Genomic DNA, 11,563 nt, shown 5'->3' on the forward strand with positions numbered 1-11,563 from the left:
ACATAAATGGAGGAGAGACCCGATGGTGAGAGAGCGCCAGTGGAAGGGCGCCGGAGCTGCTAGGCCACGCCATCGTCTCGCCCCAGGAGGGAGGCCGAGATAGAGCGGCGCCGAAGAGAGAGGAGGACATGAGCAAGAACAGAAGAGAGGGGGAAGGCCGCGTCAGCTTGCTGCCAAGCCGCTGCCGTCGAGGGTCTGCACCAGCACCGTCGTCTTTGAGTTGGTCCACGCCAGCACCGTCATCGTCGAGTCGCTTCGTCTTCCAGCCTCCATGGTCGCCGTCGCTAGGTTTCCACGAAGGGGGAGATCAGGAAGAGAAAGGGAGTTTGCATCCGTTGCTGCTGTTGGAGGGCAGGACCATCACGGAGAAGGGTTGAGCCGCCACTGTCGTGCCTTAATCACCGTCGATTTGCCGCCGCCGTGTCGTCGAGGGGGAAGCCGTCGGGTCGCACAGAGTGAGAGAAAGGGAAAGCACGGGGGTAGAAGAGAAAAAAGAGAGACCCGTGCCAGCCACCGCCATTTCTGCAGCTCGAAACCCCGCTACCGCCACTGGAGTGTGCACTACCGATAAGGGTTTTTAGTTTTGGCTTTTATTCTTTTGGATTCTGGGAACCTTTATCGTCACTGCGTGTTTATTTTAGTTATCTGCCGTCGCTGCTTGTTGTTCTGAACTGTTGCATCATCGTTGCCGCCATTAGGGTCATTAGGAACGTGGCAGTGAGCACCGGAACCACCATCGGAGTTACCGTTATTTCAGTTCAGTCGTTCGTCCTTGTTTGGGTAAGCGGTGCGTTCCGAATTTTTGTTTTAAGTTATTTGAGAATCTAAGGTCTTGGTGTCATAGGATCAAGTTACGGGTCTTGATTGCTGAGTTCTATGGTTGTTGCATACAACATCAAGGTGCTGCGTCGTCCATGGAACTGCTGTTGCTCCGTTTTCTCGATTATTCATAAGCCCAGGTTCCTTGTTCCAAACTCTTTCAGTTACTGTTCTATTATAGATTGTTGAATTTTACGTGATGATAATATTTTAAGGTGGAGCTACTGTTGTTGGCTGGTGCCTTTATGGCTGTTGCAGCTGCGAAATCTAGTTGGAGTTGACGCTGTTGTTTTCGGACTGAGGGAAAGAAATTTAATTGACACGTTGGGCTTGGGTTGCAACTATTCGAGGTAGGGTTTTTCTTAAAATCTATTTTACATTACAAAGTTGTTATAAATATATATTAATGTGAGAAACATATCTCTGTGATTATGATTGTCTTATAAATGTGGTTGTTTGCTGGACTGAATGACTGATTGCTCGATTGTTTGAGTAGTTTGTGATTGTTGAAAAGAAATTAGTTTGAAAGGTTATTTAGTTGATTATTATGAAAAGTGGCTTTCTTGGTTTTGAAGCCATTTTTGATAGTATAAATGAATCGGCTCTAAAAATGATTTGAAATATGAAACTGAATTAATTTTGGAAGCGGTTTAATTTTAAGTTATATGAAACTGAATTAATTTTGGAAGCGGTTTAATTTTAAGTTAGTCTGACTTTATAAATGATTTAGTATATGAGCTGGTTTGATTTTAAAAAGAGATTTATTATTGGCATTGTTTCGCTTTGAAAATTATTTGATATTGGGACTGGTTGAATTTTGGAAATAATTGAGATCTGGAAATGGTTGAGAAATAGGTTGAGAAAAGTTTGGATGGACCCGAAAAGGGTGGCAGTGTTCAGGTTTTAGAGGAGATGCTGTCGAAATTTTATAAAAATTAGAAGTTTTATTTGAAGTAACTTATTAGAAAGATTTGTTTTTTTTTAAATATTATATGTTTTAAGATTTATTTATTTATCAGAGAAAGGATTATGTTTTGGATTGTGATTTATTAATGGATAGAATAGAAAGAAGGATGATGAGGATTTTCTTTGAAATATAGTTTTCGAAATGAATTTGGAAATGAGATTTGGATTGGTGAATGATTATGATGTTGAGAATATTGAGAATATTGAGATATGAATTTTGAATTATTCACAAGGCTTATGAATTTGAATTATCTGAGATACGAGTTTCCCTAGATAAATTACCTGGCTTGCCACCACCTGTACTAGGTTGAAAAACTCGATACTCTGTTGACCCTATGACGTAAGTGTGACTGGGCACTATATAAATTTCCGGGAATGTAACCCAAAATGAGCAATATTGATTATTTGAGAAAAAGCTATGCATAGACTCTTGGGGATGTATGTTGGGGGACAGTCTAAGGACAATTCAAACTTGTCGGGTTGGCTGGATAACTGACAGATGAGCCTCATCAGCCATAGGACAGGCATGCATCATATGCATTTGTGTGCTTTGTTTGGGTTTGAACTTGTTTTGACTTGCCTAATTGCTAAATTGTTCTTAACTGCTACTTGAGTTATTTGCTGTAACTGCTACCTACTTGTGCTTTCCTTGTCTGTCTTGCATGTGTTTGTCCTGGCATACCACATTTGAGAATGAACTTTGATGCTGAACTAATGATTGTGTTGTTTGATTGCTTGGTTAATTTCTGATTAAGATTTTCTTATAAGAAAAGAAATGTTTCAGATTTCTGAAAGATTAAACATTGATTTCTTTGAAAAGGTTTTGAACGATTTCCTATTGGCTTTTAAAAGATTCACAAGGCAATGATAATCACTGAGCTTGAAAACAATCTTCTTATTGAGTATCTTCTTATGACAACTTTGAAACTCCGTGGTGAGACCGTGTGGTTAGGTTCTCACCCCTTACAGCTTTACCTTTTTAGGAATTGGATGAAGAAGCATTAAGAAGAGTTATATTGCGTTTGGTTTATATGTTGTATTAATTAGATTATTTTCTTCCACCGTCTTATTACAAGTTTGTAAGAGGGATAGAAATTGTGTGTTTTATATGTATATTATATTATGAGTTATTATGTAAGGAGTCTTGTATATGAATCTATGCCTGCTTGTATTTTTCTTAAGATAAAGTATTTATTTATTTCCGATTTTAAAAGAAATCAGCGATATAATGTCGAGTCACAGGCTCCTATTTTTAGTATTTAGTATGTAAAGTAATTGTAATACTTCTTATCAGAGTAGTACAGCCGAAAGCGTGACTTCTGATAATGAAAGTGTTACAGATGTGGAGAAAAATAGAGTAAAAATGATGAAGTTAACCGAGCTTCAAACAGAACAAGTAACGAGAAAAAAATTTATGAGCAATATTGGCACTAATGTTCAGCTTATGTACAAAGCAAACTGAATTCTTTTGATCTGCGACATTTTCTTTGCTCAAACTCAAATTAAGGTTAGAAATATTGAATTTCAAATGCATATGCTACTTTCTCTTTATTTAGTTGGATTTAAATATTATTATTTCTTTGTTTATTAATTAAATATTATATATTAATCATAAATTATATACGATGAAAGATATTTAAAAAAAATTGTAAACCAAATTCTTATCAATTTTCATTATATAAGTGATATATAATAAATAACAATTATCTTAGATGTACACAAATAATTAACTACTAAATCAATCACCTATATAAACCGTACATTAAAATACAAAAAATATATACGAAAAATAAATTAAATAATATATAATATATCTATTATTTTCTCTCATTAATGCTTAAATATTAAGATAGTCTAGTCAAAAGATATTAATATTACAAATAACCATTAATTAATGAAGAAAGAGAAAAATAAAATAACTTTTTTTTGTCTCCATCCTAATCTTCTTTTTCTTCTTCCCTTCTCAGTGCCGGTGTTGCCTTTTCCTCTCTCGTATCGTCGTCCTCCACCGCATCGCACACCCATCCTCCTCAAAGAAACATCTATCCAAAAAAAGAAACATCCCCCATCTAATCAAAGAAATATCTATTTAAAAAAAGAAACATCCACCTAAAATCAAAGAAATATCTATCTAAGAATAAAGTAACATCTAATTTACCTAAAAAGATACATCCCACAGTGACAAAAATTATAAATAAATATAACTATTTCGTCCATCAAATCAGTAAAGAACCATCTAGGATAAAAAATGATACAGTATATTTTGCAGCAACAAAAAAACCAACTATTTCAGTGTGGATTCTATGTTCAAACATAATTCATGGCTTTGAGTAAACATACATCAATTAAATATAACAAATAATAGCTTCAGGAACAGTTACACTTACCAGCTTTTGGAACGGTGATACGATGACGGGCAACAACAGCGGAAGTATTCGGGAGGCACGGCGCAGTAGAGACGTGGTGAATCCAGTTTGAAAAGGTAGAGACTGCGCGTACAAAATGTTCTAAAACAACAGAGACTTCACAACCACCCTAGTTTGGTGAGGTAGCAACTACGTTTGAGTGGGGTTCTTCGGTGGCAGTGACGTCGCGCGAATGGTGGATTCCACTGTGCGACTGGTGCGGCAATGACGATGCTGCTGAGGGACGACGCGGCGCGGCTTCTAGGGTTCCAGTGTGGAGCGAGGTAGGGCAGCACAGAATCGGAGACGACCTGGGTGAATGCAACGGCGCTAAGACACCTCCTTGCCGGTGATGGCAACGATGTGACAGCAATGGGTGGTGCAAGATGGATACGATGAAAATAGGGTTAAGGGTTGGTGAATGGTAAAAGTGAAAAGAGGGTAAAGGAGAAGGTGAAAGGTGAAAGTTTAATTGGGATGTTTTTTTTTTCATGTTTAGTGGTCTTGGGATGAACCCTAATAGATCTGTTGTTCAGTGTTGTCACACTTCTATTGTCTACCTAGCGAAATTATTAGAATATATAGCACATATTAAAAATGAGTTAAAAATATACAAATACATAATGGTTAATTTTGATATACAAATGATATTTTTATCTTAATTTATATATTTAAGATATACATAATTGATGATTCAATAACAAGTTTTACATCTAAAAATAAGAATGTCAAATATCATGCAACCAAAAAAAAAAACATCTACTAACTTGAGTCGATTAAGTGGTTACTTACTTTACTTGTCAACTTAATCCAGTGTTGGTAGTTTGAACTCGTGTTGTTTATGCAATAATCTATTGATATCTTCTTAATAATTATTAAGAAATAAAATTTTCACTCCTATTTTAATAATAAAAGACCTTAGGAATGATTTTGATTTTTATCCCAAATCTTTGAAACAAAAAAGATACTAATCCTTTCTTAATATATTTTGTAGCATTATATTTTTTAGCAGTATGATTTTACCTTTATTAGTCCTTAATAACTTTAGTATCTTTGGTTTCAAACAGTTCCAAATGGAGTAGTGGGAACCTCAATAACAAGAGAAACTAATATAGGCCTATAATCAGAGAATTAGATCCATGTTTTGATGGCTAATAATAAAGGAGTAAGAAATGAGAACCAAGCAGGGATGAAAAATTTGACTAATAATAGGCAAAAATAAACTCTAAATTATGACATTGTGAACTCAGAACCAAGTGATTATTGATATTTCAAGTTACTAAGCTCACGTTTTGTAACATGACAAACTTTTATATTTTGTTTGAGGCAAACAAAAACTCAAATTAACTTTAATTTGTTTATGATATATTACATCTTTTTTACGTTTAGTTTGTCAAACTTAAATAGGCTGACTTTAATTTTTTTATTTTGATACTTTGGCTTGATTTAATTATCTAACTTAGATTTGAGTGATTTGAACATCTCAATTGGAATTAAATTTTAGAATAATAATTGTAAAAATAATCTAAAAACAGAAAGAGAAAAAAACTTGTTTCTAAAAATCCAGTGTAGTTAACATATAATGTTTAATAATATACCTAAAATATAAATTTACAATAATTATTAATTTCATATTTTATTGGCATTATTTAATTTTAATCTAATAAAAATATAAAAAATTTTATACTATCATTCAATTAAATTCATATACTTAGATGATATTTTAAGTATTTTATTTAAAAACTAATTAGTTTTGTTGATATAACAATGCATAGTTAGATGATCGTTTAAAATATTTTTATATTATTAGTACAACATAGCCATTAAGAATGGTTTGCTGACAAGAGACTTGATTAATGTATATAAGATCTTAAATTTAAATATTCATGTTACTAATGTGCCAAAATTTTAATTGCAATTACAACCACAATACTCTTTTGTGCAACTACTTCAGAACATATTGAAAACTATTAATTTTGAATAGTTTTTTTCAACAATAATACAATGTCTACACTAGAATAGCAATTAACATTGTTAACCACTTAAATTATTAAAATTTAGGTTAATTACTTTTTTCGTCCTTAACATCTTGGGTGAAAATTAAAATCGTCCCTGACCTTTTTTTCTTATTAAAATCATCCTCAATGTTACAAAACATTATAAAATCATCCTTTTCTACTTCAATTTTATTTTCTTGACCAAATTACCCTTAAAATTAATAAATATAATATTAAAAAATAAAAACAAACCCCCTCCCCCTCAAACCCCCACCCCCACCTCTACCCCCGCCTCTGTATTTCTTCCCTTTCTTCCCTCCCATCCTCCCTTCTTCCTACCCTTCCTCCTACCCCTCTCTTCGGAACCCCCCTCTCAACCACAACCCCAATTCTTCTTCTCTCTCTTTTCGCCACTGTACCATCTCTGCCCCTACCTCATTTTCCACCTTCTTCTCCCTCTCCATCACCAACCTCAACCCTTCCTCCATTAACGTTGGCCTCACCTTCCTCATCTCTCACGACGACCATTTTTTCGGCAATCCCGACCTCTCCTTAGCCCTCAACGACAACCATATCAGCATCGACTTCAATGGCGTCATTTCAGCTCTGGCCACCGCCATCACGTTGTTCTCCATCACCGTCGTTCCTATCCTCAGCCACAGCTACGACAGCTCCAGCAGCAGTAGCTTCCCGCACCATCGTTCCTCCTCTTTTCCTCAACCGCGATGGCGACGGACGACAGCAACACCACCCCTCTTCTCTGAGTTTTCCTCTTATCTCTTCTCTTTTTTCTGCGTTCTTTTCTCTTGAATTTTCTATCTTAAATTTGAATTGGTGTTATTGTTATTGATGGATTTTTGAATCTAAAATAGTTGTTGCTGTTGAAGATTTGGGTGGAATCTGAATATATTATTGTTGGTGTTGAGTTAGCTTTGTTTAATTTTTTTAAATTAAAAAAATGTAGTTGTTGTTGAAGAAGATTTGGGTGGAGAGAGTGGAACAGGGAAGAGGGAGAAGGGAGGAGCCGAGGAGGTAAACAGAGGAGAGTAAAGGGGAGAGATGATGATAAAGGGTAATTTAGTCCAAAAATTTGAAAAATGATTATTTTAAAATGTTTAGTAACATTGAGGATGATTTTAATAAGTAAAAAAGGTCGGGGACGATTTTGATTTTCACCCAAGACGTTAGGGACGAAAAAAGTACTTAACCTTCAAATTTAGAATACCCTAAATTCACTACTACAGTGCAATAAATACAAAATACAAAATACGTTACAATTCTATTTATCTATTCCTTTTTTTGGCATTTTTAATTAAAAAATTGAATTTTCAGTGGATGGGGAGAAGAATAGAGTAGAAATTGTCAATATTGCAAGTGTGAGTAGTGTATAAAGTTAGTCCCATATCAAAGAAAGCAAGGAATAGTGAGAAGGTTATAAGATGAGAGATCCATTAACTTACTACCTTAAGGTTTTGAGTTGGATGTGGTGTCATCTCATCTTATGTTCTCTCGCTTGATTCCTCTCCGAAATCTCTCCGGTGGTTGAGAGCTCCCCATGGTGACCCAACAAGTGGTATTAGAGCCGATAGTTAATCGGTCTGGTTTAAAGAGTATTCATGGTGAAGTATCGAAAGTCTTTCTGGCAAAGGTGGTCCGGATGGCGTGTCCCACGGTGTGATGGACGAATACTCGTGGTGGAGGAACTAGAAAAAAGGGGAGTTGATGCTTGATGTGGAGGCTCACACTTGAGAGGGAGATTGAAAGCAAGGAAGAGGAACTAGAAAAAGGGGGAGTTGATGCTTGATGTGGAGGCTCACACTTAAGAGGGAGATTGAAAGCAAGGAAGAGTGAGAAGTTTATAAAATGAGAGATCCATTAACTTACTACCTTAAAGTTTTGAGTTGGATGTGGTGTCATCTTATCTTATGTTTTCTTGCTTGATTCCTTTTTAAAATCTCTCCGATGGTTGAGAGCTCCCCATGGTTAGAAATATTTAATCCTTTTCACCAGCCACATCTTCTTTGCTCAAATTGAAATCAAGGCTAGAAATATTGAACTTCAAACGCATATGCTACTTTCTCTTGTTTGGTTGGTTTTTAAATATTATTTGGTCTTTTGTTTATTAATTAAATATTATATATATTAATTATAAATTTTATATGATGAAAGATACTTTAAAAAAATTGTAAACCAAATTCTTACAATTTTCTTTATATAAATAATAAAAAATATTATTCGTACACTAAAATAATCACTGAAATCAGTCATCAATGTATTTGTATATAAATACATGTGGTTTAATTTATTTTCAATGTGTATTGTTAATATTGTAAGTGTGTGAAGTGCATGAAGTTAGTTGCACATAAGAAAAAAATAAGGAAGAGTGGGAGTTTATGAGATGAGAGACTCATTAACTTGACACCTTAAGTATTTGAGTTAGATGTGGTGCCTTCTTATTTTATGTTCTCTCACTTGGTTCTTTCTTGAAGTCTCCCTAGTGGTCGAAAACTTCCATTGGTAGCCCAACAAGTGGTATCAGGGCTTATGGTTAAATGGTCTGGTGGTTTAAAGAGCATTTAAAGTGATGCATCGAAAGTCTTTCTGGCAAGGGTAATCCAGGCAGTATGTTCAGCGGTGTGATGGACGAATACTCAAATGTAGTGAATGAGTTAGAAAGAAGGGGAGATGATACTTGATGTGGAGGCTCACACTTGAGGATTACAAGTGTGGAGAGTACATGAAGTTAGTCACACATCAAAGAAAACAAGAAAAAGTGAAGAGTTTATAAGATGAGACACATTAACTTGACACTTAAAAATTTTGAGTTGGATGTGGTGTCTTTTTATCTTATGTTCTCTCTTTTGGTTCCTCTTCGAAGTCTATCCGATAGTTGAAAGCTCCCCATAGTAGCCCAACATGTATTTGCATGTATTTTATATTGGTGGCTAATTTTGGTGTACACGTAGCATAATCGATATTAGATGTACACAAAAAATCAGTTACTAAATTAATCATCTATATAAAATATTTATTAAAATATAAAATATATTAAAAATAAATTAAATAATAAATATACACTGTATCTATTAATTTTGCTCATTAATGCTTAATTATTATAATAGAGTAATCAAAAGATATTAATATTACAAATAATCCTTAATTAATGAAGAAAGAGAAAAATAGAATAACTTTTAATAATTATTTTTAGCCATGTTAGATATAACTAAAATCAGTCACTAATATAAAATATATGTTAGAATATATATATATATATATATATATATATATATATATATATATTGAAAATGAGTTAAAAATATATATAAATACATAATGACTGATTTTAATATACAAATAGTATTTTTATTTTTAATTTATATATTTAAAATATACATAATTGATGATTCAATAATAAATTCTACATCTAAAAGTAAGAATGACAAATATCATGCGACCAATGGAAAAAAAACACGATCGATTAACTTGAATTAATCGAGTGGTTACTTCACTCGTCAATTTAGTCCAACGTTGATAGTTTGAACTTACCTTGTGTATGTATACAATAATCCATGGGTATCTTCTTAATGGGCATTGTCAACTAGTAGTACGCGTAATACCTCAATAGATAGTTAGCATTCATTTTTATTCCCTTATAGAATTTTGTGTTACTTATGTAAATTTAATACAATTACTTCTATAAAACGTTTTTGTTGCCGCTATACATATAGCTGCATAGACAGTGATAGCATTGGCGATCAATAGTATGCTTAATCCCTCAATAGATGGTTAGCTTTTATTTCTTTTCTCTTATAGAATTTTGCATTACTCATATAAATTTAATACTATTACTTCCATTGAACGCATTTGTCGCTGCTATGTATATAGCTACATAGACAGTGATAGCATTATCAATTAGTAGTACATATAATACCTCAATAGATAGTTAGCTTTTATTTCTTTTCTCTTATAGAATTTTGTGTTACTTCAATAAATTTAAGCTATAAAATCCTCTTTTGTTCTTTTTAGGTTAAAATGGAAAAGACCTCTAAGAGAAAGATTGATGAAGTATGCATGCCGCTTGAAAATCCATCATCATAGCCTATAAGACTGGTGGACGAAATTGTGATCATCAAAGTTGGACTCTTTGTTCTTGTATGAAATTTATTATAATGGCTCTTTGCTATGTGTGGACACAACTCCGTTCAACTAACCAGCAAGTGTACTGGGTCGTCCAAGTAATAAACCTTACGTGAGTAAGGGTCGATCCCACAGAGATTATTGGTGTGAAGCAAGCTATGGTCATCTTGTAGATCTCAGTCAGGCGGATAGTAATTGATTATGGATTTTCGAAAATTAATAAATAATAAACATAAAATAAAGATAAATAACATATGATAGAAATACTTATGTAAATTAATGGTGGGAATTTCAGATAAGCATATGGAGATACTGTGCCCTTTCTTTTTCTACTTTCCTATTTCTTCCTTCAATCCTTCTTACTCTTTTCCATGGCAAGCTGTATGTAAGGCATCACCGTTGTCAATGGCTACATCCCATCCTCTCAGTGAAAAAGGTCCAAATGCTCTGTCACAGCACGGCTAATCATCTGTCGGTTCTCAATCAGGTTGGAATAGAATCCCTTGATTCTTTTGCGTCTGTCACTAACGCCTAGCCTTCAGGAGTTTGAAACTCGTCACAGTCATTCAATCCCAGAATCCTACTCGGAATACCACAGACAAGGTTTAGACTTTCCGGATTCTCATGAATGCCGCCATCAATCTAGCTTATACCACGAAGATTCTGTTTGGGGAATCTAAGAGATATGCGCCCGGCCTAAGGTAGAACGGAAGTGGTTGTCAATCACGCGCGTTCATAGGTGAGAATGATGATGAGTGTCACGGATCATCACATTCATCAAGTTGAATTGCAACGAATATCTTAGAATAGGAATAAAGAGAATTGAATAGGAAATAGTAGTAATTGCATTAAAACTTGAGGTACAGCAGAGCTCCACACCCTTAATCTATGGTGTGTAGAAACTCCACCGTTGAAAATATATAAGTGAAAGGTTCAGGCATGGCTGAATGGCCAGCCCCCCAAAACGTGATCAATAGTCTCCTAAGATGAAGAATAAAACAAAACTAAGACCAAAGATGTCTAATACACTAGTAAAAAGTCCTATTTATAATAAACTAGCTGCTAGGGTTTACAAAAGTAAGTAATTGATGCATAAATCCACTTCCAGGGCCCACTTGGTGTATGTTTGGGCTGAGCTTGATCTATCCACGAGCTGAGGCTTCTTTTGGAGTTGAACGCCAAGTTGTAACGTGTTTTGGGCGTTCAACTCCGGTTCGTGACGTGTTTCTGGCGTTTGAC

At 34.5% G+C, this 11,563-nt stretch overlaps 2 long non-coding RNA genes across 4 annotated transcripts; both read left to right on the plus strand.

The window, feature by feature from the left end:
* Positions 1 to 425: 425 nt before the first annotated feature.
* Positions 426 to 3,002, plus strand: LOC140173119 (uncharacterized). Of its 3 annotated transcripts, none has more exons than XR_011881553.1 (5): positions 426 to 573; positions 699 to 780; positions 845 to 959; positions 1,078 to 1,169; positions 2,606 to 3,002. It is a non-coding gene; the product is annotated as an uncharacterized lncRNA (long non-coding RNA). The 3 variants fall into 3 exon arrangements; XR_011881554.1 differs by having other exon boundaries at positions 901 to 959; XR_011881552.1 differs by lacking the exon at positions 426 to 573 and having other exon boundaries at positions 634 to 780.
* Positions 3,003 to 3,125: 123 nt separating this feature from the next.
* On the plus strand, positions 3,126 to 10,481 carry LOC112792555 (uncharacterized). The gene is made up of 2 exons (XR_003197494.3): positions 3,126 to 3,292; positions 10,214 to 10,481. It is a non-coding gene; the product is annotated as an uncharacterized lncRNA (long non-coding RNA).
* The last annotated feature ends 1,082 nt before the right edge of the window (positions 10,482 to 11,563 follow it).

This window comes from Arachis hypogaea, chromosome 1 (assembly GCF_003086295.3).
Source record: "Arachis hypogaea cultivar Tifrunner chromosome 1, arahy.Tifrunner.gnm2.J5K5, whole genome shotgun sequence".
Lineage (NCBI taxonomy): Eukaryota > Viridiplantae > Streptophyta > Magnoliopsida > Fabales > Fabaceae > Arachis > Arachis hypogaea.